The following is a 26,674-nucleotide window of genomic DNA, read 5'->3' on the forward strand; positions in this document are numbered from 1 at the left end:
GAGTAAAATGGCACTATCTGACTTCAACTTGCGATGAGTTAACTCCTCACATTTCTGTTAACGTAGACTGTATGAAGGCATGACAAGCCCCAAGGCTGTACCTATGAATGCACTACCAGAGGAGGTTCTGTTCCTAACAGGAAAGGCCCTAAGCTCCATCTCAGCCTCCTAAAACATAGGTTACTTCTGGAAAACAGGCACTCCTACGTACAGGCACTCCTATGTGCATGAGCATTTACACAACCGAACCTCACCCCCAAATTCACTCAGCTTTTCAGAGAAGACCTGGATCCCAGACAAGCCTTTCCTCTGAAGAGTCCCTGGTGCTAATGACAATTCTGATTGGGACCTCTGCAAGTAAAGCCCAAGTAGCACTTTGTGCTAATCAGAACAGCAAGGACATCATACCGAATATCGGGAACAGATACACAGAACGGTAACCAATACCCAGCATCCAAAAAATACATTTTGTACCAGAACTGCCAGATCTCTAAACCGCTTCTGCAATTACCCAGGTTAAAAAAAAAAAAAAAAAAAAAACCTTCACAAGCACCACACCAAGGGATACAACTTCGACCCAGAATTCACGGATTCCCTGGATGATGGCACTTCTGTGTTCTAGACTCAGCTTCCGCCTCTGGCAGTTGTTGTGCGAGCGTGGGCCCTTTGGGCTTTCTTATTCACGGAATCCAGCTCCACCTGCAGGGCCTTCAGGGCCTCCAGTGCGGGCTGGTCCCTGGGGGCTCTGGGGCTTGGATGTTCCTGGCCCTGTTCCTGCGAGGACACCTGTTCCTGCTCCTCGTAGGCCACCACCTCCACCTCCTCCATGACGTCTAACACCAGCAGCTGGAACTCCTGCCCGAATCCCGCCAACTCTCCCTCCTCCAGGGCCGCACCTTCCTCTACCGCCTCCACCCAGAAGAGGGCGGCCTCCTCGCCTGGTGCACTACCTGCGGCCTGCATTGCCTCTGCCGCCCCCACCGTGCTGGTAGGTCCCAGGGTCCCTCCCTCGTGAAGACCCAGGCACACAACTAAGACCCAGGATCCTGGGGTGCTGCCGCATTTCTCTGGCCCTGTCTCACTCTCCATGGTGTTCTGGCCGTAGCCCAGAACCACGAAGAAGCTGGACGTGAGAGCACAGCCGGCAGCCGGCAAAGCCTGCCCACCGGTGGCAGTCTACGTGGCACAACCAACTGGTTACTTGCCCACAGCCAATGAGCAGGGAAAGGGAGACAGCCATGCGCAGAACCGTGTGCCACCACGCATGGGTAATATGCTGGCGGGAAGGACCTGAACTCTATACCCTGACCTCCAGACCTCTTCACAGAACCAATCTAATGGAGTCAAAAGGCTTTCGCTCACGGGACACACCCCTTGGAATTCTGGGCACGCAGGGGCCCAACTTGGCTCAGTGCACAGTGCGCCGGTCCACACAAGCCATTTGCCTGACCAACAGTGTAGATGTGCCAGACCAGCGACTGGGCGAGCCAGGCCAGCTGGAGTCGAAGGCAAGGAATCTGAAGGTGACACTGCAGCCACCGTCAAGCTTGAAGTTGCCACTGGGGCAGCGGGCGACTCTGTGTGCTCAGGGATTCACACAGGTGACACAGGGTTTGTGGGTACATCAGGGACACAGGTGCTCACCTTGGATCTAAACGGCAAGCCACGGGCAGAGCGTGGGTTTGGTGGGGGGTGGGGGGCGGCGGGGGAGGCGCTATTACCGCTGACCTCACCAAAGTTCACCACCTGCAGAGTCCGTCCCTAACCATGTGCCTTAGGCTTGAGCAGTGTCAGGAATGCAGCCATACTCTGAGGATGAAGCAGCACACTTTCCTTGGCTCGCTCTTCGGGCCCCACAACGCAGCCCCAAGCCAAACCACCCTGGAGCCCCTGGCCTGCTGTCTGTCAGCTCTTGGCCTTTCCCCTGGCCCAGAGCTTAGAGCAGGCACCCCGGCGGCTAAGGATGTGCTCCTGCGGATGCACTTCCCAGAGAAGCAGAGCTCCTCCTGCAAGTGTTTCAAGTGGACCGAAATTCTCCTCCTGACCATTGCTTCCTCTCTTCCTCTCGGCCACATAGCTAACGTGGGCACACTGAACTTAAGTGCCTGGATAGATGCAACGCTCACACTCTGCCTCCTAGGATGTCTGGTGTTTCACACTGAGCACCTAACTTAGGCCACACACACACACACACACACACACACACAGAGGAACAGGTGACACAAGCACAGACGTGTACACACATACGTGTAACGCACCGGGATACAAATGCAAACAGGTGTTTCAGAGACTGAAGAACCAATGGTTTACAGGAAATGCAAAGATTTCCTTATTTCTCATAGGGAAATGTTCATTCTGATCATCAGATGTGAAATATAGAGAAGTTCGAATTTCACGAAGGAAAATTAGTGCCTAGATTTTGATGCAGTTAATAAAGAAAACTCCAGATTTCATGGTGGACAGTCATTCTTTTCTATATAAGAAATACAAAGAATTAAGTATTTCACGAAGAAACAGTGGTGCCCAGAATTTCTTTTATGAAACAGAATTCCAATTCCCTGTTGGTTCCCATATCTTAATTGCATACTTCATGTCAGTAAAATTTCATTGAGATTTTCACATAGGAAATGTATACAACTTCAGAGTTCAGGCAGCAAAGCATATGCTCAACTTTTCATATCTGAAATACCTGGAATTCCCCATTCATGTAGGAAAACGTGTGCACAGATATCCACATGTGAAACAGACAAGATTCCATATATGATGAAAAAATTATACAAGTAGATTTTCAAACATGAAGTACATATTTCCTATTTCATGTAGAAAAATCTGCACCCATGTTCTCACATGTGAGATAGAGAAAATTACATATTTCATACAGAAAAATCATCTTTCGGATTTTCCTCAGCACGAAGCAGGGAATGCAAAGCAGTGCTCTGGAACAACCCAGAAAAATAGCGTAGGAGGGCATGTGGGAGAAGCTCCACGATGGGCGGGACCCCGATATACTTATGGCTTATTAATGTTGATGCATGGCAGAAACCATCACGATATTGTATACTAATTAACCTCCAGTTAACATTTAAGAAAATGTTACAGTTTGAGAAAAGTGAAAGAACAAGGGGACTCGACTCTGCTCTGTGGTGACCTAAATGGGAAGGAAATGCAAAAATGAGGGGATATATGTACACTTAAAATGGATTCACTTGGACATACGTACTCAGAAACTAAAGCAACATTGTAATGCAACTATAGCCCGATGATAATTGTTTCAATCATATTACATGTCAAGTATAATTCCAGCAGTGAATAAATAAATGGTAGCCTCGTTTGCAATATATATCCATGGGGACATTATTCTAAGTTAAATATTTCAGTTAGAGGAAGATGAAATCTTTTACATCACATGACATTGTGAAGTTGAAATCCCTGCATTATAGAAACAGAGTAGAATGTGGTCCTCGGGCTACTGGAAATGGCCCGTGATGGTCCAAGTTACCAACTTTTAGTCACCGGTTGAATAAGCTCATCAAGGAAGATACTGTAATAGAGGCAGGATGGAAAACGGTGTTGCAGGCCTCAGCCCAAGACCTTCAGTGGAGTTAGAAACCCCAACACCACCCACAGAAAGCCTCTGAGCAGAGTGCAGTGAGCTATATTACAGCCTTCCCACAGAGCCCTCTAGGCCCTTGGGCCTTGGGATGGGGAATGAACTGTGGAGCTTGGGAACAGGCTGTGTCTTGCAGAGTCCCAGAGCCTTTGCTGAAGCCACTGACTGGTCTGGCCCAGGTTTCAAAGCAGTGGCCAACGTGTTCCATTCCCACCTCCACGACTGAATGGTTGTGGCAATCTGCATGGGTCACAGTCTACAGGACCCAGCTCTCCAACTGGGTAGACTGAGGAGGCTGAGGGTCAGCTACATAGTGGGTACCTGGCTCCCTCATTGAAGGTGGCTGGACAGTGTATGGGGGCCTTGGAAAGAGGAGGGCACAGAGAACTGAGAACTGCCTCTTCCACCTAGGACTGGGCACTTCTGGAAGTAACAAGAGTGGGTGCTAGATGAATGCTCCATGACTAGGATAACCGGCCTGCACAGGGAACCCCCACATCCCAACCAGTACCGTGGAGGGTGAATGTCAAGCTTGGGACCTATCCTTTCGGGAAATAGGGAATAGGGAATATTTGCTTCCCTCAAGGATTACAGGAACACAGTTAGCTGACCACCAGTTACTTCAAGAACACAAGATCTGACACCAGGAAATTTGCAAGAGCTAATCACATCCATCCCTCACCTTTCCTATACATAGCCTTTGCTGAACGCTTTGAGGGAGTGGTGTTTTTTTTTTCTTTTTTCCATTGCCTTAGGCTTTTATTCTTTTTTAATACAAGCATTTAAAATTATGAACACTTCCAAACATGCATCTCATGAATTCTGGTACACTGTGTTTTTATTATCACTGAGTTAAAATATTTTCTAATTTTTCTTTTTATTTTTTACCTCTTTTTTAAAATTTATATCAATTGGAGGCTAATTACTTTACAATATTGTAGTGGCTTTTGCCATGCATTCACATGTAACAGCCCTGGGTGTACATGCGTTCCCCATCCCGACCCTCCCACCTCCCTCCCCATCCCATCCCTCAGAGTCATTCACCCCAGTACACCAGCCCTGACACCCTGTCTCATGCATCGAATCTGGACTCGCGATCTATTTCACATACTATACATGTTTCAATGCTATTCTCTCAAATCATCCCACCCTCACCTTTTCCCACAGAGTCCAGCAGTCTGCTCTTTACATATGTGTCTCTTTTGCTGTCTAACATATAGGGTCATCATTACCATCTTTCTAAATTTCATATATTTGCATTAATATACTGTGTTGGTGTTTTATCTTTCTGGCTTACTTCGCTCTGTATAATAGGCTCCAGTTTCATCCACCTCATTAGAACTGATTCCAATGCATTCTTTTTAATGGCTGAGTAAAATTCCATTGTGTGTATGGATCAGAGCCTTCTTCTCTTTTTGTCTGCCAATGGACATCTAGGTTGTTTCCATGTGCTAGCTATTGTAAACACTGCTGTGAATAACATTGGGGTACATGAGTCTCTTTCGGTTCTGGTTTCCTCCATGTGTATGTCAAGCAGTGGGATTTCTGGGTCATATGGCCATTCTATTCACAGTTTTTTAAGGAATCTTCAGGTTTCCTTTTCACTGGGTGCTCTTGACCTTCGGGTGAGAAAGGAGCTGTAGTTGGGTGTCACCTAGGCTGTCTAACCAAAGCACTCCTTGCTGGGTTGCCCATTTGGTTAGGTCATTGAGTGACATGGATGAACTATGCAGTCCATACCTTTCTTGGGTTCTTCCAGGCAGCTAGTCTAGCTCCTCGATTTGTTATTGTCAATAAGGATGTACGGAGGACTTCCTATCCCCCCTGCACTGTGCAAAGATTGCCCTGGAAGGTTGAAAGTGTTACCAAACCCATTGTCCAGGGGAAGAAACTGAGGCTCAGAGAGGTAGTTCACCCATTCAGGGTCGCACAACTAATAGAAGCAGAGGAGTAGGATCTGAATTCACCTCCTTTGGGCTCCAGCATCCAAGCAAATGTGGTCATGCTTGTCATTCTTGGGTCCGACCTTTAGTTGCCAACTGCACCAGCCCTGAGATCCAGAAATCAAACCAGATTTGGTTTTTAGATTCTTTCCCTTTGAGCCCTGGCGGAGGTGGATATAGTTCACTCCTGATCTTGCTAGGCTGTTTGTGGCTCTTGCCCTTTTACGATTTTCTCTTCCATGATCCCACTCATGGTAACCATTGCTCTAGAATGAAGACAATACAGAGTTGATGGGGATTTCCTCTTTACAAACTTGTAGGTAACAGATTATTTACCTACAGATGGATGACAGTCACTACTGGGAGAGGAAACATAAACAGGTTAAATGAAATTATTGTTAGAAATAGACTTTTCCCCATTTTTGCTTGTATATGCAGGAAACTCCTGTTGTTTGATCGGTTTTCCTTTTGTTTGAGACATGGAAATGGGTGCCTTTCCTCTGGAATCAGTTACAAGTAGAGAAACAGTAGAAGCACAATGGTGGTTGACTCTGTTTCCGGGCAGGGAGCCAGATGGGGGCTGGGCAGCTGGGTGACCTGGAGACAGTGCTCCCCCAACTGAAATGGGCCAGTAGTTCTCAGCCTCAGCCAGCCTTGAAGCCCTGTGACCCAGAATGGCCAGGTCTTCTGCTCTTTCAGGCAAGCCTAAAATCTTAATTTCTGTGTGAAACTTCCAGATTTCTGAATTGGCCAGCACATTCTAAGTTATAAGCAACAAATAACGAAAGATTGGAAAGCATTGGGTCAAATCATTGCTTCCTAAATAACACGTCTGCTCACCCCACGTGGCTCTTGGGCTGTGAGTTTGCGTTCCCTGCTTTAAGGCTTGGCTTATTTCTTTGAGTCCTGGACACAAAGAGTAAAAGACATAATGCTTTGGGAATATGTGGGAAGAGCCGAAGTGGTGATTCAAGAACCCATGTCTCTGGCCTCGCCTCTCTGTCTTGGTTTTCTTTGTGTCCCAGGACAAGGGATTTCTCAGGCCCTCTTTTATTTCTAATCTGTAAAATGGAAGCACCAGCTGGAATCAAGATGGCTGGGAGAAATATCAATAACCTCAGGTATGCAGATGACATCACCCTTATGCCAGAAAGTGAGGAAGAACTAAAAAGCCTCTTGATGAAAGTGAAAGAGCAGAGTGAAAATGTTGGCTTAAAGCTCAACATTCAGAAAACTAAGGTCATGGTATCCGGTCACGTCACTTCATGGCAAATAAATGAGGAAACGATGGCTGACTTTATATTTCTGGGCTCCAAAATCACTGCAAATGCTGACTGCAGCCATGTCATTAAAAGACGCTTACTCCTTGGAAGGGAAGTTATGACGAAGCTAGACAGCATATTAAAAAGCAGAGACATTACTTTGTCAACAAAGGTCTGTCTAGTCAAGGTTATGGCTTTTCCAGTTGTCATGTGTGAATGTGAGAGTTGGACTATAAAGAAAGCTGAGAGTTGAAGAATTGATGCCTTTGAACTGTGGTGTTGGAGAAGACTCTTGAGAGTCCCTTGGACTGCAAGGAGATCCAAACAGTCCATTCTAAAGGAGATCAGTCCTGGGTGTTCATTGGAAGGACTGCTGTTGTAGCTGAAACTTTAATACTTTGGCCACCTGATACGAAGAGCTGACTCATTAGAAAAGACCCTACTGCTGGGAAAGATTGAGGGCAGGAGGAGAAGGGGACAACAGAGAACGAGATGGTTGGATGGCATCACTGACTCAACGGAGATGAGTTTGGGTGGACTCCGGGAGATGGTGGTGGACAGAGAGGCCTTGTGTGCTGCCGTTCATGTGGTCGCAAAGAGTCAGACAAGACTGAGCGACTGAACTCTACTGAACTGAAAATTGATCAGTTTTAACAAATCCTGTGTAGTGTTCCCTTCCATCCCTCCCATTCTATGTTTCCCAGTAGTTAACCTGTGCTGCCAAGATTGAGATCTGTATAAATTAGAAATTCACGTGGTTTGGTCCGATGCCATTTTTGAATGTCAGTAACTGAAACACTCTTCAGGCAAGCTCGATTTGTCACCTCTATTCACCTGCAAGTTAAGTCTACTGCTAACGCCACCAGACCAGTGTGACGCAATGTGATTTTTTTTTTTTTTTTCAGCATTGAGCATGTTAAATATTTGTGGATTTCTGGTCCTGCTCTTTTATCTGTGAGTATGCTGCATCCTGTTTTCTTTCTTTTTTTTTTAATGTAGGCATAAATGAAATCTCAGAAGATGTTTATATGACTGTTGAACCCAGCGATTCCAGGGATACTGAGAAGTCAGATAGTAGCGGAAGTGACCCTATCAGTGAAGAGGAATAGAGGTCCAAGAATGAGCCAGAAGATGCTGAAAACACAGAGTTGTCTCAGATGGAAAAAGAGCCATCTGCTGTCAAAAAAAAAAAAAAAGTCCAAATTGTTGAATCCAGTAGAGATGGAAGAGGAGCTGAAAGCACGTCACCAGCCAGTGAGAAAGTGGACTCAAGACCAGTCAAGGAGAAGATGAGGCACCAGCTTGAGAAGGACTTTTCAGACAAAGCAAAACCCTTTCCTCATCCCACAAAGGATAATCTGAAGGGAAAAGGTGAGACCGACTCCCCAAGAGTGCATTTGGGCCTGGATTCTGATTCAGAGAGCAGATTTGTCATAGATTTAAGAGAAGACCTTTCTGCGCTGGAGGGTCGAAAACCTAGGAAGGAAGCCAAAGAAACATCTCCCAAACAGGAGGGTAAGTGACTGTATCAGTTTCTGGTTTCTTGATTTGGTTTTTGAATGTCACATTGCCATTTATAGCATCACATGTCATGTCACATGACACTCAGACATCACGAAGTGTGCACAACAAAGCTTAGGTTAGCTCCAAGTCATCTAGCTAGTTACTGAGCAGGACAAGGACTTGAGCTGGGCCTGCCTACCTTTAACCTTCTTGATACCCAATGTGGTTGATTTTGAGCACAGGAGAAGAAGTCTCTTAGAAAGTAATAGTTGCTTCCAGCAGTCAGGTCATTTTGAACCTAAGCAGTTTCCTTTCCAATATGTTCACTTACATGTCTCAAGTGGTTATCGATGCTAAGACATTGGACAAGTCTGAAATTGATAAAAGCATTCAGGTCAAACACCTTGATAAGTTTATTCTCCCTTACCTCCCCTCACACTGCCCAGGCATCTCAAAATACATTTTCTTACTAGAGTATAAGGTTTTCTGGGTGAGCGGCACCAGACTGCTGAGTTCTTCTTCAGGCCTGTAGAAATCCAAGGGGCATTGTATGATGCACACATGAGCCCGTTTTCTGCCATATTTGCATTTAGCTGACATGGGCCCCAGGCCTCTCAACCTTGGCGCTATTGACATTTTATGCTGGACAGTTCTTTGTCCTGTTTATTCAAGGATGCTTAGCAGTATCCCTGGCCTTTACAAACTGGATGTCAGTAGCATCTACCCAGTGGAGGACTTCAAAAGTGTCTAGACAAAGCTCAATCTCACCTAGTTGTGAACTGCTGCCTGAGTCTTCGCAGTTCTCCCTTTACTGCTGTTGGGGACTGAAAGAGCAGTGGCTTCTTTCAAACTTGCCACACCCCAGGCATGTTGGCAAAGCCTGCAGTGGAACATCAGTTCAGTTCAGTTCAGTTCAGTCGCTCATTCGAGTCTGACTCTTTACGACCCCATGAATTGCAGTACGCCAGGCCTCTCTGTCCATCATCAACTCCCGGAGTCTATCCAAACCCATGTCCATCGAGTCGGTAATGCCATCCAACCATCTCGTCCTCTGTCGTGCCCTTCTCCTCCCGCCCCCAATCCTACCCAGCATTAGGGTCTTTTCTAATGAGTCAACCCTTCGCATGAGGTGCCCAAAGTTTTGGAGTTTCAGCTTCCACATCAGACCTTCCAATGAACACCCAGGGTTGATCTCTTTTAGGATGGATTGATTGGATCTCCTTGCAGTCCAAGAGAATCTCAAGAGTCTACTCCAACACCACAGTTCAAAAGCATCAATTCTTTGGTGCTCAGCTTTCTTCACCGTTCAACTCTCACATCCATACATCACCACTGGAAAAACCATAGCCTTGACTAGACGGACTTTTGTAGGCAAAGTAATGTCTCTGTTTTTAAATATGTTATCTCGGTTGGCCATAACCTTCCTTCCAATGAGTAAGCGTCTTTTAATTTCATGGCTGCAATCACCATCAGCAGTGATTTTGGAGCCCCCCAAAATAAAGTCTGACACTGTTTCCCCATCTATTTCCCATGAAATGATGAGACCAGATGCCATGATCCTGCTTTTCTGAACGTTGAGCTTTAAGCCAACTTTTTCACTCTCCTCTTTCACATTCATCAAGAGGCTCTTTAGTTCTTCTTCACTTTCTGCCATAAGGGTGGTGTCATCCACATATCTGAGGTTATTGATATTTCTCCCGGCAGTCTTGATTCCAGCTTGTGTTTCTTCCAGCCCAGCGTTTCTCATGAGATACTCTGCATATAAGTTAAATAAGCAGGGTGACAATATATATCCTTGACGTACTCCTGTTCCTATTTGGAACCAGTCTGTTGTTCCATATCCAGTTCTAACTGTCGCTTCCTGACCTGCATGCAGGTTTCCCAAGAGACAGGTCAGATGGTCTGGTATTGCCATCTCTGTCAGAATTTTCCACAGTTTATTGTGATCCACACAGTCAAAGGCTTTGGCATAGTCAATAAAGCAGAAATAGATGTTTTTTTCTGGAACTCTCTTGCTTTTTCAATGATCCAGCGGATATTGGCAATTTGATCTCTGGTTCCTCTGTCTTTTCTAAAACCAGCTTGAACATCTGGAAGTTCACAGTTCACGTATAGGTGAAGCCTGGCTTGTAGAATTTTGAGCATTACTTTACTAGCCTGTGAGATGAGTGCAATTGTGTGATAGTTTGAGCATTCTTTGGCATCACCTTTCTTTGGGATTGGAATGAAAACTGACCCTTCCAGTCCTGTGGCCACTGCTGAGTTTTCCAAATTTGCTGGCATATCGAGTGCAGCACTTTCACAGCATCACCTTTGGGGATTTGAAATAGCTCAACGGGAATTCCATCACCTCCACTAGCTTTGTTTCTAGTGATGCTTTCTAAGGCCCACTTGACTTCACATTCCAGGATGTCTGGCTCTAGGTGAGTGATCACACCATCGTGATTATCTGGGTCGTGAAGATCTTTTTTGTACAGTTCTTCTGTGTATTCTTGCCACCTCTTCTTAATATCTTCTGCTTCTTTTAGGTCCATACCAGTGGATCATAGGAATGATTTAAAAGATATTTAGCCCATTGGTGAAGCAGTCAGTGAATTTCTCAGCTGGCTTGGCAAGTGGGTATTGATATGCCCAAGAAAGATAAGAATTAATTAAGGGCCCAGGAGACGCGTGGCCTAAGAACAAATTGGAGATTGTAGCCATAAAAACTCTTATAGTTTGTGAGTTACATACACGGATAGCCAGATTTAATTATGTAGCTCAGTGGTAAGGAATCTGCCTGCCAATGCAAGAGACGCAAATTTGATCCTTGGATTGGGAAGATCCCCAGGGGAAGGAAATGACAACCTACTCCAGTAGTCTTCCCTGGAGAATTCCATGGACAGAGGAGTGTTGTGGTCTATATAGTCCATGGGATCACAAAAGAGCTGGACATGACTTAGTGACAAAACAGACAATGGGCAGCTTCTGACAGGACCCATCTTCTCAGTTCTGTGTCCCCTGGGGTTTTCTTCGTCTCACTGCTTAAAGCAGGAGGGGGGATGGGTTTTGAGCTTTTATCCTCTGTGTTTGTATCATTGTGAACTGTTCAGGTTCCTGAACCTCAGTTCCTGGAATTCATTGAAAGAGGATGGAATATCTCTCAGTGATATGGGGCAGGAAGAGAGAGAGCAGTTGAGGCAGTCAGGAAAGATGGATCACCACCTCATCCCTTAAAATTATGAGTGGCATCTGAAACATCCAATTCTGTGTGGATTGGGGTTTGAGAGAGCACTTCTGATGCTGCATAAAGCAACGGGAGTAGCATTTTTTCAATAAAGTTTGTGGAATTGTTGGGTCCCAGATGGCAGTGTTCCTATGAGTGATAGATTTATACTATTCCTTTCTTTCTGAAGTACATTGTTTGTTTAGTTGTGGGTTTTTTCACTGCTTCCAGAAAGGATTTCAGATATACTGATAAAATGGAAATCAAGACACCGAGAAAAATGAACATGAAATAGTGAGAGATGTAGGGAAAGTTTGTATACAGAAATAACTATGTCAGCCTTCAGAATTAGCAAAGTCACTCTTCCTTTTTGGCCCTGAGCTTCCTGAAGTTGAAGTGAAAAGGGAAAAAACATATGAGTGCTTTAAAATAGCTCATGTCTCCCCCCCCCCAAATAGAAAGCACTCCAGGTGATAAAATGAAGCTGAGCTGTTCCTCTCACTGGTGTCGGAAGGAAGTTTCTCTAGCATCCTCTGAACGTGGTGGGAATTTTACGCAAAGGATGATTCTGAAACAAGAAGTCAGTTAGAGGAACTTCACAGAAGTTGAAATCCAGAGCCACCTGAGGATGATTTCGGTCTTGAAGAATTGGCTTCATGTCAGACTCTGCAGTTGAGCATCTTTTCAAAGGTGTGCTTTCACTTACGTGTTTATTAAGTGACTGGTGTTTTGAAGAGTGCTTGGTGACCTCCAAGTGATCTTCAGTTAGGAGTGCAGCTTATACAGAGAAACTGAATCCTCAGATCGAAAGATGGCTTTTCTAGCTAGAGGTCCCAGAGCAGAGGCTAAGGGAGCTCGCTTCAGGACCTTGACTCCACGTACAGGTGTCATATCAGTCGTTTCCAGCCTTCTCTTAAAAAGTCCCTTTTTAATGTACAAGACTGCGACCTAGGTCTGATATAAGTAGGCTAGTTGGGTGGGGTCGCCTTTGGAGTGTTGACCTTTAAGAAATTCACTTCTTTTTGAGACAGCAGGTGAGTGCATACTCCCAAAGTTTTAGGACAAATGGAATTTTCCATGGCCTTTCCTCTCCCTCCCCACTGCCCCAGTAAACCTTCCATATCCTTTAGAAATTAAAACGTTTTAGTGTATAAATGAAGACTCCCCAAAAGTGTGTCAAGCCTGGAAAGTTTTCAGATTGCATACTCCTGCTTTGTTGTTGTTTGTTTGTTTGTCTTTTAATTTGGAAAAGAGCTCGAATGGGATTCTTTCAGAGCAGTTACCACTCTGCTCATAGCCAGTTGCTTGCTTCGGCAAGATGAGAGAGAGAAAGGACCTTTTTGTGGTTGCCCTTTGCCCAAGGAGGTATCAGACTAGCTAATCCACAAGGACAGCATATTTTTTAATCACATGGCAGAAAAGAGAGGCGCAAATGCTGCTTTTGCTTTTGCAAGTTAGAAGCCTTGCCTGTGGGATCTCTACGTTTTACAAGGGGCAAGCTCAAAGCCACTTCTGCCCCTGCAAGGGGAAGGGGTAGAGGCTGTGACCGATATCTGAAAGGTTATCCTGGGAAAGGATGGGGGCAACCTCACTCTAGGTAGAGCTCTTCTCCCAGCCCCACCCTGTGTTCTGGCCCAGGACTTTGGTTGAATTCTTCCCCGGAGGAGCAAGAGGGACAGTCAGTTGTGTAACCACCAAGACCCCCTCCCCCCTCCGCCCTCGGGTGGAAAAGTCAACCTGTCAGCATACTTTTCCTTTCACACTCCTTGATTTTCCTAGAACGACAGCTAACTGAAAATGTCCCCTAGAATAATCAAGAATTCACGTCTTTTCTGGGTGACAGACATCTAAAAATGACAGGCATGGAGTCATGCAGTGGAAGCATGCTGAGCCCCTCAAAAAAGGTGTTGTCATTAAGGGCTTCCTTGGTGGCTCAGATAATAAAGAATCTGCATGCAATCCAGGAGGCCCAGGTTTCTTTCCCTGGGTTGGTTAGATCCCCTGGGGAAGGAAATAGCAACCCACTTCAGTATTCTTGCCTGGGAAATCCCATGGACAGAGGAGCCTGGAGAGCTACAGTCCATGAGGTTGCAAAAGAGTTGGACACGACTGAGCGACCTCACTTTCAGTCTTTATTAAACCCAGTTTGAGGTCCAGGCACATTGTGTGAGATCAAGGATGCTGACTTGCATCCGTGTTTTTTTTGTGTGAACCCGAGGGAATCCTCTCTGGGGATGCATGTTCATCTCTCCAGTGCCTGGGGCCCCTGCAGTCGTAACAGACTCCTTCTCCTTACAGATAAATACTCATGTGGTCACCCCCGGGCCAGCCCTTCTCACTGCCTGACCTCACCCACCAAAATTCTGCCTATTCCTGGGCATGTCTTGGCTAAAACTGTTCTCTTCCAAATTTTCCCTGCTGTCTGTTGAAATGCTGCCCTCCACTCTCATAGCTCATTTTCTCCCAGAAGATGCACTCCAAAAGGCAGCATTTTTCAAACTCAGTCACTCGTAGTCATTATTTTTGTCATTCCCAAAACCTGCTTGTTCACGTATTGCCTTAGTATATTTTCTTATCTGAAGCAGCAGCTGTTTAAAAAAATGAACTCAATTTTGAACTTAAACTTAACTACCACACAGTAGGGAAAACAGTATGTTGTGCTGTGCATAAAAGATGCAAAATGGAGAACTGCAGTCAAAACGAAAGCAAGGCTTCTAAATTCTCCAAAAATACCATTGTGCTGGGGATGGTTCTGTCCTTGGTGTGGAGTTCCCTTGAGTGATAGGTGTCAAGACTGCCAGGACCACACTGAGACTTCTCGTGAAGGAATTAGAAGAGATGAAAGGGAATATTCTTCGTTCTGGGTGATTCATTGGTATTCAGTGCTTTGGCCACTGGGAGGCTGTCTGGTTCCTTGGGGTACATGCTCTGTAGGTTTCCTATCCAAGCAAAGGATTCCTGTTAATGACCAGAGGGAATTTGGCTAAGTCTTTCTCAAAGTGCTTACTACCTCTAACTTTGTAAAACAGGGTACTTGCAACGATTCTGTTCAGCCAGTGGGTCATCGACTAGCAGGTGGGCAACTCCAGGCCAAGGGCTGGGTCATGTTGGCCTCAGTCCCTCAGAGGCCTTGACAAGTTTCTCAAATATCAGCAAGCCCACATTTGAGTACCCCAAGGAGCCTGATATTTGAAGCTAGCACATACTGAAGAAGTGGCTTAATCATGTAAAGCAAGAATGTGCCCATTCACGTGGAGGCCCTTGGCATGGCAGCCTGGGATGGTCACTTAGAACTCACTGGCCTGGAGACCCTGCAGGTCAGCCTGAGTCCCGTCAACTTTCTGTTTTGTTTTTTCATGTGTTGGCTTCCGTTATAGGTGAAGCTTCATCATCCACAACAGCGGGCAGCCGGTCTCCCCCCAATATGCTGGTCCTCACCCACTCATCCTCCCAAACTCCCATGGCTGGGGTCACGGCCACCAACAGCACCATCTGCACGGTCACGGCCCAGCCACCACCACCACCAGCAGCAGCAGCAGCCTGAGAAACCCGGTGAAAAAGCAGAGGCCAGTTTTACCGAAGGAGACTGCGCTGGCCATGCAACAGGTTGTGCGGACCTCATCAAGTAAGTTTCAAACGTCCACCCAAAAGAGGCACATGCAGAAGATGCAGCACCAGCAGAAGCCGCAGCAAAGCCAGCAGCAGCAGCCTCAGTCTTCCAAGAGGACGAGATATCAGAACAGACAGGCTGTGAAATGTACCAAGCCTCCCTATCTGCACTCCATGGCACCAGCTCTTTTTTTGCCACATGGACAGGAGAAAAATAGTCCTTGTTTTATTTGTTTACTTCCCCTTGGTTGCCTGGCCACTGTATCCTAGAGGCCTGACACGTTCCATTTGGCATTATTTTTAAAAATTAATTTGCAGCTTGCTGTTTTACTTTTCTCTTTTCTTTTCTCATTTTACAGACAGTGCATACATGTCTTCTTAGAACGAAGTGAAATGGATACCTAGACACACAAAAATCTATTGTCTTGATTGAATTCATATTTCATTCTCCACCCTTTCTCAGAGGTATTGTTAACCATAAGATCTTTTTCTAATATGTACGTGTATGTATTTCCGTATAAGTTGGCTTAAAGCTCAACATTCAGAAAACTAAGATCATGGCATCCGGTCGCATCACTTCACGGCAAATGGATGGGGAAAGAGTGGAAATAGTGGCTGACTCAAATTTTCTGGGCTCCAAAATCACTGCAGATGCTGATTGCAGCCATGAAATTTAAAGATGCTTACTCCTTGAAAGGAAAGTTATGACCAAGCTTGACAGCATATTAAAAAGCAGAGAGACATCACTTTGTCAGCAGAGGTCAGTCTAGTCAAGGCTATGGTTTCTCCAGTGGACATGTATGGATGTGAGAATTGGGATATCAAGAGGGCTGAGAACAAAAGAATTTAAGCTTTTGAGCTGTAGTGTTGGAGAAGACACTTAAGAGGCCCTTGGACTGCAGGAGATCTGGCCAGTCCATCCTAAAGAAGATCAGTCCTGGGTGTACATTGGAAGGACTGATGCTGAAGCTGAAAGTCCAACACTTTGGCCACTGGATGCAAAGAGCTGACTCATTTGCAAAGACCTTGGTGCTGGGAAGGATTGAAGGCAGGAGGAGAAGGGGAAGGCAGAGGATGAGATGGTTGGATGGCATCACCGACTCAACAGACATGGGTTTGGGTGGACTTCGGGAGTTGGTGATGGACAGGAAGGCCTGGTGTCCTGCAGTTCATGGAGTCGCAGAGCATTGGACATGACTGAGGGGCTGAATAGAACTGAAGTCTCTTATGTGTGAACCTTCAAGTTGGGAATTTTGAAAGACGTGAATGTTTGCCTGTTTAATCCTGTAAGTTAGTTCACCTCCCTGGCGTACATTGTCACCCGCACACATCCTCTACAAGTCGTTGTGCTTTGTGTGCTTTACTGTACAGAGTGCAGTATTACAGTATCTTTATTTCAAGCCCAGGACGTCCATAAGCAAGCATAAAAGCAGCAGTGATGTACCTGGTATTGTACTATCTAGCTGATTGTGTGAGTTGGTTGCTTAGGCTAACTTTGTTGGACTTCTACAAAGAAATTGCACTTATGACCGTGCTCTAGGAATGGAACTTGTTCATAGGTAGGTCACTCACTGTCCTATTTATTTTGAAAATCTGGCCTTTTTCACTTTAAATGGCTTTTACTGCAGCATCTCTTAGAAAAGATGGACCACTTGTATTTGTTTTTTTTTTTGTTTTTTTATTTGTTTGTTTGTTTGTTTAAGCAGAACTTCTCATGAATTTGAATTAACCCACTGACAACCATCTGGGGGAGGCCAGCAGAGACCAGGCTTCCCACTCTTTGATTCAGCAGATGACATTAACCGTATCGTGATTCTGGAGCTTCCAAGCCCGATTGACAGCAAACACCCAGATGCACTTTATAGGTCTTTCTGTCTCCATACAGATCTGCAGGCTGAGGATTGAGATACAAAGGGGAAGCCAGAATTGAAAGAGACACGTATACCCCAATGTTCATTGCAGCCCTGTTCATAATAGCCAGGATAGGGAAGCAACCTAGATGTCAATGAGCAGACGAATGGATAGGAAAGCCGTGGTACAAATACACAATGGAATATTACTCAGCCATTAAAAAGATTACATTTAAATCAGATCTAATGAGGTGGATGAAACTGGAGCCTATTATACAGAGTAAAGTAAGCCAGGAATAAAAACACAAATACAGCATACTACTGCATATATATGATTCAGAAAGATGGTAATTATAACCCTAAATGCGAGACAGACAGGGAAAGAGACACAAAGGTATAGAACAGGATTTTAGACTATTTGGGAGAGGACAAGTATGGGATGATTAGGGAGAATGGAATTGAAACATGTATATTATTGCATGCAAAATTAATCGCCAGTCCATTTTTGATGCATGAGACAGGGTGCTCGGGGCTGGTGCACTGGGATGACCCAGAGGGATGGGATGGGAAGTGAGGTGTGGGGAGGGTTCAGGATGGGGAACACATGTACACCCGTGGCAGGTTCATGTCTATGTATGGCAAAACCACTAAAATATTGCAAAGTAATTAGCCTCCAAATAAAATAAATAAATTTATATTTAAAAAATTAAAAAAACAATCTCTTTAACAAGTGGTGCTGGGAAAACTGGTCAACCACTTGTAAAAGAATGAAACTAGAACACTTCCTAACACCGTACACAAAAATAAACTCAAAATGGATTAAAGATCTAAACGTAAGACCGGAAACAATAAAACTCCTAGAGGAAAACATAGGCAAAACACTCTCCGACATAAATCACAGCAGGATCCTCCATGACCCACCTCCCAGAATATTGGAAATAAAAGCAAAAATAAACAAATGGGACCTAATTAAAATTAAAAGCTTTTGCACAACAAAGGAAACTATAAACAAGGTGAAAAGACAGCCTTCAGAATGGGAGAAAATAATAGCAAATGAAGCAACAGACAAACAATTAATCTCAAAAATATACAAGCAACTTCTGCAGCTGTATTCCCGAAAAATAAACGACCCGATCAAAAAATGGGCCAAAGAACTAAACAGACATTTCTCCAAAGAAGACATACAGATGGCTAACAAACACATGAAAAGATGCTCAACATCACTCATTATTAGAGAAATGCAAATCAAAACCACAATGAGGTATCATTTCACACCAGTCAGAATGGCTGCTATCCAAAAGTCTACAAGCAGTAAATGCTGGAGAGGGTGTGGAGAAAAGGGAACCCTCTTACACTGTTGGTGGGAATGCAAACTAGTACAGCCACTATGGAGAACAGTGTGGAGATTCCTTAAAAAACTGGGAATAGAACTGCCATATGACCCAGCAATCCCACTGCTGGGCATATACACCGAGGAAACCAGAATTGAAAGAGACGCGTGTACCCCAATGTTCATCGCAGCACTGTTTACAATAGCCAGGACATGGAAGCAACCTAGATGTCCATCAGCAGACGAATGGATAAGGAAGCTGTGGTACATATACACAATGGAATATTACTCAGCCATTAAAAAAAATACATTTGAATCGGTTCTACTGAGATGGATGAAACTGGAGCCCATTATACAGAGTGAAGTAAGCCAGAAAGAAAAACAACAATACAGTATACTAATGCATATATATGGAATTTGAAAGATGGTAACGATAACCCTATAAGCGAGACAGAATAAGAGACACAGATGCATGGAACAATTTTATGGACTCTGAGGGAGAAGGTGAGGGTGGGACGTTCTGGGAGAATGGCATTGAGACATGTGTATTGTCATATGTGAAACAGAGCACCATTCCATGTTCGATGCATGTGACAAGGGCTCAGGGCCGGGGCAATGGGATGATCCAGAAGGATGGGATGGGGAGGGAGGTGGGTGGGGGGTCCGGGAAGGGGAACACATGTAAACCCATGGCTGATTCATGTCAATGTATGGCAAAAATTATTACAATATTGTAATGTAATTAGCCCCCAACTAAAATAAATAAATTTATAAAAAAAAAAAAACAAACAATAATAATGGAGAATTTGAACAAGGAATAAATATATAACTGTATGGGGGGGGAACCTCCAGTGGCTGCACCAACAGGAGCTCTCGGGCATGAAATACAACTTGGGTAAGTGCTGCTGACCTGGCCTCCACTGACAAAGGTTCTGGATAGGAACTTCTTGGCATGTCTAGAGTTAGGCCCAAATGTGCACTGAGTCAAAAGTAGGCCAGGCCGCCTTACCACTCTTAGGGAGAACACAGCATCCTAGGGAGTCTAACCTGGAGAAACCAGGTATGAAGCAGGAGCTGGCAGAAACCCGTTTTCCTCTCTTCCAAATACCAACATCAGCAACAAATTCATCACAACAGCTGTGGTAGCTTCTCCTGCTTGTGAGCTCTGACCTGTTGTAAAATTGCGAGAAGTCTCAGTAGCCTGAGCAGTTGGATAATTGTCCTGTCAGCCCAGTGATCAGTCCTGATGCCCTGTCTGGAAGATTAGATCTGCTGCCACTAAACACATCAAAAAGGAAATATACCCAAGTTGTAGCCGCAGCTCTGCTCATCTTAGCTGTGTGCCTCAGTTTCCTCATCTGTGAAATGGGTATTATAGGAGTATACACCTCCTTAAGGTTGGAGTAAGGATTAAAAGAGTTCATATTTATAAAGTCTTTACAACAGTGCCTACAGATCATAGGTACTCTGTATTTGATAGAGAAACAAGCTTATACAAATGATAAATTTCAAAGTGAATTGAGTGGACATTTTTCAGAGGTTTTATGTGAGTACTTCCTGCAGAATCACCGCAGGGCCCCATTTTCAGTATCCTCAGGACCTGACGTTCATGATCATGCTGACATTCATGGTCAGCATGGTGGATGCCCGTTCTACAGATAAAGACGTTGGATCTCAGGGAAGCTGGGTGAGTCTCTGAACGGGCTCATATGACCAGGACATCCCCGACCCAAGGATTCACACCTGATAGGATTCACCTTCGGACCTGGTGTGAATGAGCCCATGGCTTGGGATGGACGATGAAGTCGGTATCCTCTCCCCTCCCCTCCTCTGGCAGAGCTGACCAAGGCAGAGATGCGGCAGAGCCTAGAAACGGAGCACGACCAGCTCATTGCTGAGGTGAAGAAGCAACTGGAGCTGGAGGAGCAGCAGGCAGTGGCCGAGACCAAGAGGAAGCTGTGGTGTACCAACTGCAAGAAGGAGGCCGTTTTCTACTGCTTCGGAATACCAGCTACTCTGACTACCCCTGCCAGAAGGCCCACTGGCCTGAGCACATGAAGTCTTGCACCCGGTCAGGTGGGACTTAGGAGTGTCCCCTGGCCCTGACTGTGGTGGACGGGCCCTTGGCTCCTCCTGGATCACAGGGCACTTGCCACGCTCACTCACCACAAGTGACTCCTACATACACGAGAGTAGCAGGCAGACACATAGCCAAGTCTTCAGGCACCATTGTCTCCACCCTCCAGTTTACTTGGCAGCATTCACTTGTGTGAATGGAGCTTGTAATGACAGCCCAGATGACTTTAGCTTCATGTGGTTTGCTGTGGTTCTCTGCTGGGGGCAATATTTGTCTCTGCCCAAAGCAATGTGGGCATCCCTGGTAGCTAAGATGGTAAAGAAACTGCCTGCCATGCAGGAGACCTGGGTTCATTTCCTGGGTCGTGAAGATCCCTTGAAGAAGGAAATGGCAACACACTCCAGTATTGTTGCCTGGAGAAGGCCACAGACAGAGGAGCCTGGCAGGCTACATTTCATGGGGTTGCAAAGCGCCGGACATGACTGAGTGACTAAGCAGACACACACACACACACACACACACACACACACACACACACACACACATCAAATGCATCTTCTACCCCTTTCTACAATGCACAAGCAGCATTATACAAGTCAGCCCCCACCATGGAGCCCATCTTGGACTCAAGGCTATAACAATCATTAGTTCTTACATGAAGGACAAAGTGCTGCTTTGGAACTAATCTGTCTTTTAAATCTCTTTCCAAAGCACGGCAAGCAGATCCCAGGCCAGGAAACTCTAGCTGGAGACATCACCTAGTAAGACTTGATTAATAATATGTATTAGTAATATTTTATACTTAGTGCTCATGTATAGCCAATACTAGATTTCTGTATTTAGAAGTAGAAGTCTCCACTTCAAAGAATATATTTAAGTACAAATAACATAAATAATGTAACAAGGAAACGTGTCAGTGGATTGCTAAATTTTTCAAGGGTGGTAGATAAATGACCCAAGTTTGAGAAGCTTAGGCAGGGGTTTGTAAGCTTTTTTTAAGAAGGTCTAGAGAATAAACGTTTTAGAATTTGTGGTCCATGTGGTCTGTGAAAACCTTTCAACTATGCTGTAACAGGGTGATAGCAAGTGCATGGGGGTGCACACTCGTCTAAAAAAGGAAATTATGAAATTGGAACAGTCGTACTATTTGCTTCACGAACATGCTTATATCTCCAGAATGATTTAATAAAACTGATGGTGACTGCAGCCATGAAATTAAAAGACACTTACTCTTTGGAAGGAAGGTTATGGTCAACCTAGATAGCATATTTAAAAGCAGAGACATTACTTTGCCAACAAAAGTCCGTCTAAACAAGGCTATGGTTTTTGCAGTGGTCATGTATGGATGTGAGAGTTGGACGGTGAAGAAAGCTGAGTGCCACAGAATTGATGCTTTTGAACTGTGGTGTTGGAGAAGACTCTTGAGAGTCCCTTGGACTGCAAGAAGATCCAATCAATCCATCCTAAAAGAGATGAATCCTGGGTGTTCATTGGAAGGTCTGATGTTGTAGCTGAAACTCCAATACTTTGGCCACCTCATGCGAAGGGTTGACTCATTGGAAAAGACCCTAATGCTGGGTAGGATTGGGGGTGGGAGGAGAAGGGGACGACAGAGGATGAGATGGTTGTATGGCATCACCTACTCGATAAACATGGGTTTGGGTGGACTCCGGGAGTTGGTGATGGACAGGGAGGCCTGGCGTACTGCAATTCATGGGGTCGCAGAGAGTCAGACACGAATGAGCGACTTTCAGTTCAGTCAATCTGTCATGTCCCACTCTTTGCCACCCCTAGAATGGCACCACAGCAGGCCTCCCTGTCGTTCAGCAACTCCCAGAGTTTACCCAAACTCGGCTGGATGGTGGTGATGCCATCCTCATCTCCTGTTGTCCCCTTCTCCTCCTGCTCCCAGTTATTCCCGCGTTAGGGTCTTTTCTGGTGAGTCAACCATTAGTATCAGGTGGCCAAAGAATTGGAGTTTCAGCTACAACATCAATAATTTCATTGAACACCCAGGGCTGAATTTTAGGATGGACTGGTTGGATCTCCTTGCAGTCCAAGGGACTCTCAAGAGTCTTCTCCAGCACTACAGTTCTAAAGCATCAATTCTTCGGGGCTCAGGTTTCTTCACAGTCCAACTCTCCCATTCATTCATGACTACTGGAAAAACCATAGCCTTGACTAGATGGACTTTGGTTGGCAAAGTAATGTCTCTGCTTTTTAATATGCTATCTAGGTTGGTCCTAAATTTCCTTCCAAGGAATAAGTGTCTTTTAATTTCATGGCTGCAATCACCATCTTCAGTAATTTTGGAGCTCCACACACACAAAAAAGTCTGACACTGTTTCCCCATCCATTTCCTATGAAGTGATGGGACCAGTTGCCGTGATCTTAATTTTCTGAACGTTGAGCTTTCAGTCAACCATTTCACTCTTCTCTCTCACTCTTAAAAATGAACATATCTTCAAACACAGTCTGGAATTCCTGTGTCTGGGAAGGCTTCGATCCAGCTATTCAGGGCCCACACTGTAACCTGGGTGGAGCTGGTTGGCATGTCTTAACACATGGTGGTTTGCACAGAGCAGGGTTCCCCGCAGTCCTGGGAACTACTATGCTCGGCGTATATGTGACCTCTGTCCCCCTCTGCACTCAACTACCACCCCTCAGCAGGAAGTAGACCCCGATGTGAACACGGAAACACTAAATAAGTTATCCCAGGGCGCTTCCTCTGAAACTCAGGCAGCCCCCCTGTAAACCAGCGCCTTGAAAGCGAAGGGGACGCCAGCTGAGAAATGCAAGGACAGTGGCTCGGTGAGTATCCATCGCACACACCTAGGGCCAAACAGAACCTCAGAGCAGCCCCCTCCCAATACCATGGTGATTCCCGTGATGTGGGAAGTTGTCTGTCTTCAGGCTGCATGTAGAGGACAAGTGTTGTCTAGTAGATCCTTCTGTGATGATGGGAATGTTCTACATCCCCTCTGCCCATTGTGAAAACCTGCGACCAGCCTCATATGGCACTTGAACAATGAACACTTGAACTGGGGCTAGTGTGACCAAAACCTGGATTTCAGGTTAATTTAATGATAATGAATGTAGATACAATAGCCATGGGTGGCTGGTGATTGCCATATTGGACACAGACATCAAATTTCTGATTTTCCCAGGGGGTGCCATATTGATTGCATGCAGATGTTATTTTACAGGACACATTGGTCATTTTTTACATTTGTAGTCATTATGATTTTAATTCGTGTGTATCAGGGAAAAACATCAATTCATCCCAGAAGTCAAACCTCTTTGACTTTATTGATATCATTGCCTAGGAAGAGGTTATTGTGGAATAAAAGTGAATTGATATAATATGATTTAGTATATAGGTAGCCTTCTCTATCCATGGATTTCTCATGTGTACATGCAAACAACCAAAATTCCATCTCTGTTTGGTTGAATACATGAATGTGGAACTGTTGGATACAAAGGCACAGTTGTATTCATCCTTCTAGGCCATTTTATATAAGGAACTTGCACGTCCTTGGATTTTAGTATCCTTGGGGGGTCCTGGAACCATTCCACCTTGGGTACTGGGGGATGGCTGTATATCCTTTGGGGATAGGATAGAAATCCAGAGAGTAGAATAGGTCAGAGAGGGGGGAGTTGACAAACTGTTCTTGAAGCTGAGGCTCTAGCATTGAGTAAGGGGCCTCCCTAGTTCTGTGTCCAGGGAGATGGAGCAGAAAAGGGCACAGGGCTTAGACCACACTGACTGGCCTGGCCTTCCCTCCCTGAGCATGCCAGGCAGAGGGTGTTAAGGTGTTGTCGGGGCCATGATGAGCACCCCTATGGATCCCCGGGCTTCCCTGGGGCGGGGTGCTGGGGAGGCCCTGTTTAAAACAGGGCCTTGGCTCCATCTGTCTTTTTCTGTGTTTCTAGATCCTTGACATCTCTGGGTCCAAGGAAATACCCTCTCCTTTCTCTTATGCTCCAAGCTAGACTCTGGTACATGGCCCCCTGATGGTTGTATGTACTCTCATGTTCCGCAGGGGCAGGGGAGCCATCTCCTCCAGGGGAGTCTGAAGGGTTCAGGGAAGTGGTTTTGCAAACTGTGGTTCCTTAGGGATCTTTGAGGGAACCCTGGGCTGGTCAGTAGAGGTGAAGGATGGCTTAGCAAGCAGCTTTGAGGCATTTCTCCAAGTTGAGAATTTACCTTATTTGTGTTAGTTTTTTTTTTTTTTTTTTTTTTTTTTGCTGTGTTTTGTTTTGTTTTTTTCAGTTCTGAATCAAAGACAGAGAGAGTTTCTACTGCTGAACTGAGGTGGGGCAGAAGATACATTTGGTTTGGACAGTTCTTCTGCCCTCAGAAATGACCATAGTAAATTAAACTGTGTGAACTTGTCCCTGAGGTCCCAGCATCCACTTTCCGTGGAGGCCTTCAGGGGAGAAAAGCATTTCTACGGAAGTGATTTTTCTGTAGAAATATTTCTTATCGAGGAATAACCTGGCAGGCTGTTTTGGGTAGATTATCTGGCACTAACTTTTCTAGTTCTCTTCTGTGGAGTTTGAGCTGTGTTCTTTAGGCTTCCCCCTGCAACCTCTCAAGTAAGTTTTAGGGCATTCTAAAATGGTTCATCCTCAGTGAGAACAGTTCTGCTTCTTTCAGGGTCCTTCAGTTCCAGGGTCTTTCCTCTCCCAGATTATTGTCTTCAGCTAAAAACCAAACTTTTGTTTGTTAGTTAGTTTCTGCATATTGAGTACTTAGAGCAAGAAATGATGTATCTTGTTAGAGTGGCTGGAGGTTTCCCAGTGGCACTGGAAGCGGGGTTTAGATCCAGGAGACATGATGAGAGAGTGGCATGAGCTGATTTTAGGGGGAATATGAAGATGAATAGGCATGGAAGTATGACTGAACCGCCTGTCAATTCCCTTCTCACTCTCACTCGGGTCTTGTGACTGCATCTGGAGGACACGTTGAGTTTGGAGCTGAGGTGTCTTCCTCATGCCTTCTTCTAGCTTCTCTTTTTAACAATGGCAGAGGAGACTTGAGACTTCAACAGCAGCACAGCACCCACCTCGAGTTTTCTGCTACAGTTGGGTTTTCATTATGTTGATTTGTAGAGTTGCCGTCTGTGTAGGGCAGGTATTCTGATTTCCTGCTTTTGGTGTTGATAGAAGAGTTTTTGTTTGACTTAAGTGGAAAGTGAGTTTAGAAACATTAGCTGAGCCATAAGTAGGGGGACTTTGGATGTGTCAAAGCCGTGGAGGTGGTTGGTCGGTGGAAGGGTTCAAGTTGGGAAAACACTGCTGCAGGCAGGGAGCCCTGTTGGGGATTTGGAGCAGCACAGTGGTGTCATCCACATGGGAAGATGAGGGTTGGTGATGCTGTGGGGTACAGAATCTGGTGTGACAAGGAGGCTTGCATGTACAAACATGGTTGGGAGATACAGCATCTGGCAGTTGTGAGGTGAATGAGGTGTTTCCTGGCCTAGGGGTTGGTGGACCACCAGTTTTTATCAGAACTGCTGTTGTCAGATGAAAGCAGCCAGAGATGGCACATAAAGAGACGTTCCTGTGCTGCAGTGAACTTGCACTTGGGAAAGCAGGCATTGGGCTGGATTTTGCCTGTGGACCATCATTGGTTGACCACCCGACCTGAAGCACCCTAGTGTGTGAGGGGATGAAAAGGGAGGGTGGAGAGAAGAGGTAAGGGTCTAGAGATGCTGGTGAGTTGGTGCAGAGGCTGGAGTAGGAGAAGAACATCTCAGGGAGCCTGATGACTAGAGGGGACATAGGGAAGGAGCCTCAATTGTCAGCATTTATTAGGGAGTGTTTCAGGATTATTCTAGAGTGTGAGCTGAGCTGGAGGTTCCTGGATGCCTGATCAGGACTGTGAGCTCACGCCTGTTCATTTCCCCCTGTTTGCACTCCACAGCCTTCTGGCTGAAGGCTTGTGTCAAAGCAGACAGACCAGCTCATTTTCTCATTCCTCATATGCCTGACGACTTCTGTATGTGCTCACTGCTTGCTGACAGTGTAGGTGGAAGCTGGAGGAAAGCTGAGCGTTACAAACATGGAGGTTCCTGTGCTCTTTATCAACCTCTGGAACCAGGCTGGTTAAGATGAGGGTCTAGTTGAGAGAAAGAAAGGTTAAACAGGAGTTAGGAACTTCCTTTGGGTGTCCATATCACTCTCCTGTTCACTTGTCTCTTCATCTTAAGATTTTAAAGTGATGCATGCATATCGAGTTGACCCTTGAACAACGTGGGTTTGGATTATGCAGTCCAAATC

At 45.4% G+C, this 26,674-nt stretch overlaps 1 pseudogene; it reads left to right on the top strand.

The window, feature by feature from the left end:
• The first annotated feature begins 329 nt into the window (after positions 1 to 329).
• On the top strand, positions 330 to 25,100 carry LOC145537748 (MYND-type zinc finger-containing chromatin reader ZMYND8-like; annotated as a pseudogene).
• The last annotated feature ends 1,574 nt before the right edge of the window (positions 25,101 to 26,674 follow it).

Source organism: Giraffa tippelskirchi, chromosome Y (genome assembly GCF_054371585.1).
Source record: "Giraffa tippelskirchi isolate mGirTip1 chromosome Y, T2T-mGirTip1v1.2.pri, whole genome shotgun sequence".
Taxonomy (NCBI): Eukaryota; Metazoa; Chordata; class Mammalia; order Artiodactyla; family Giraffidae; genus Giraffa; species Giraffa tippelskirchi.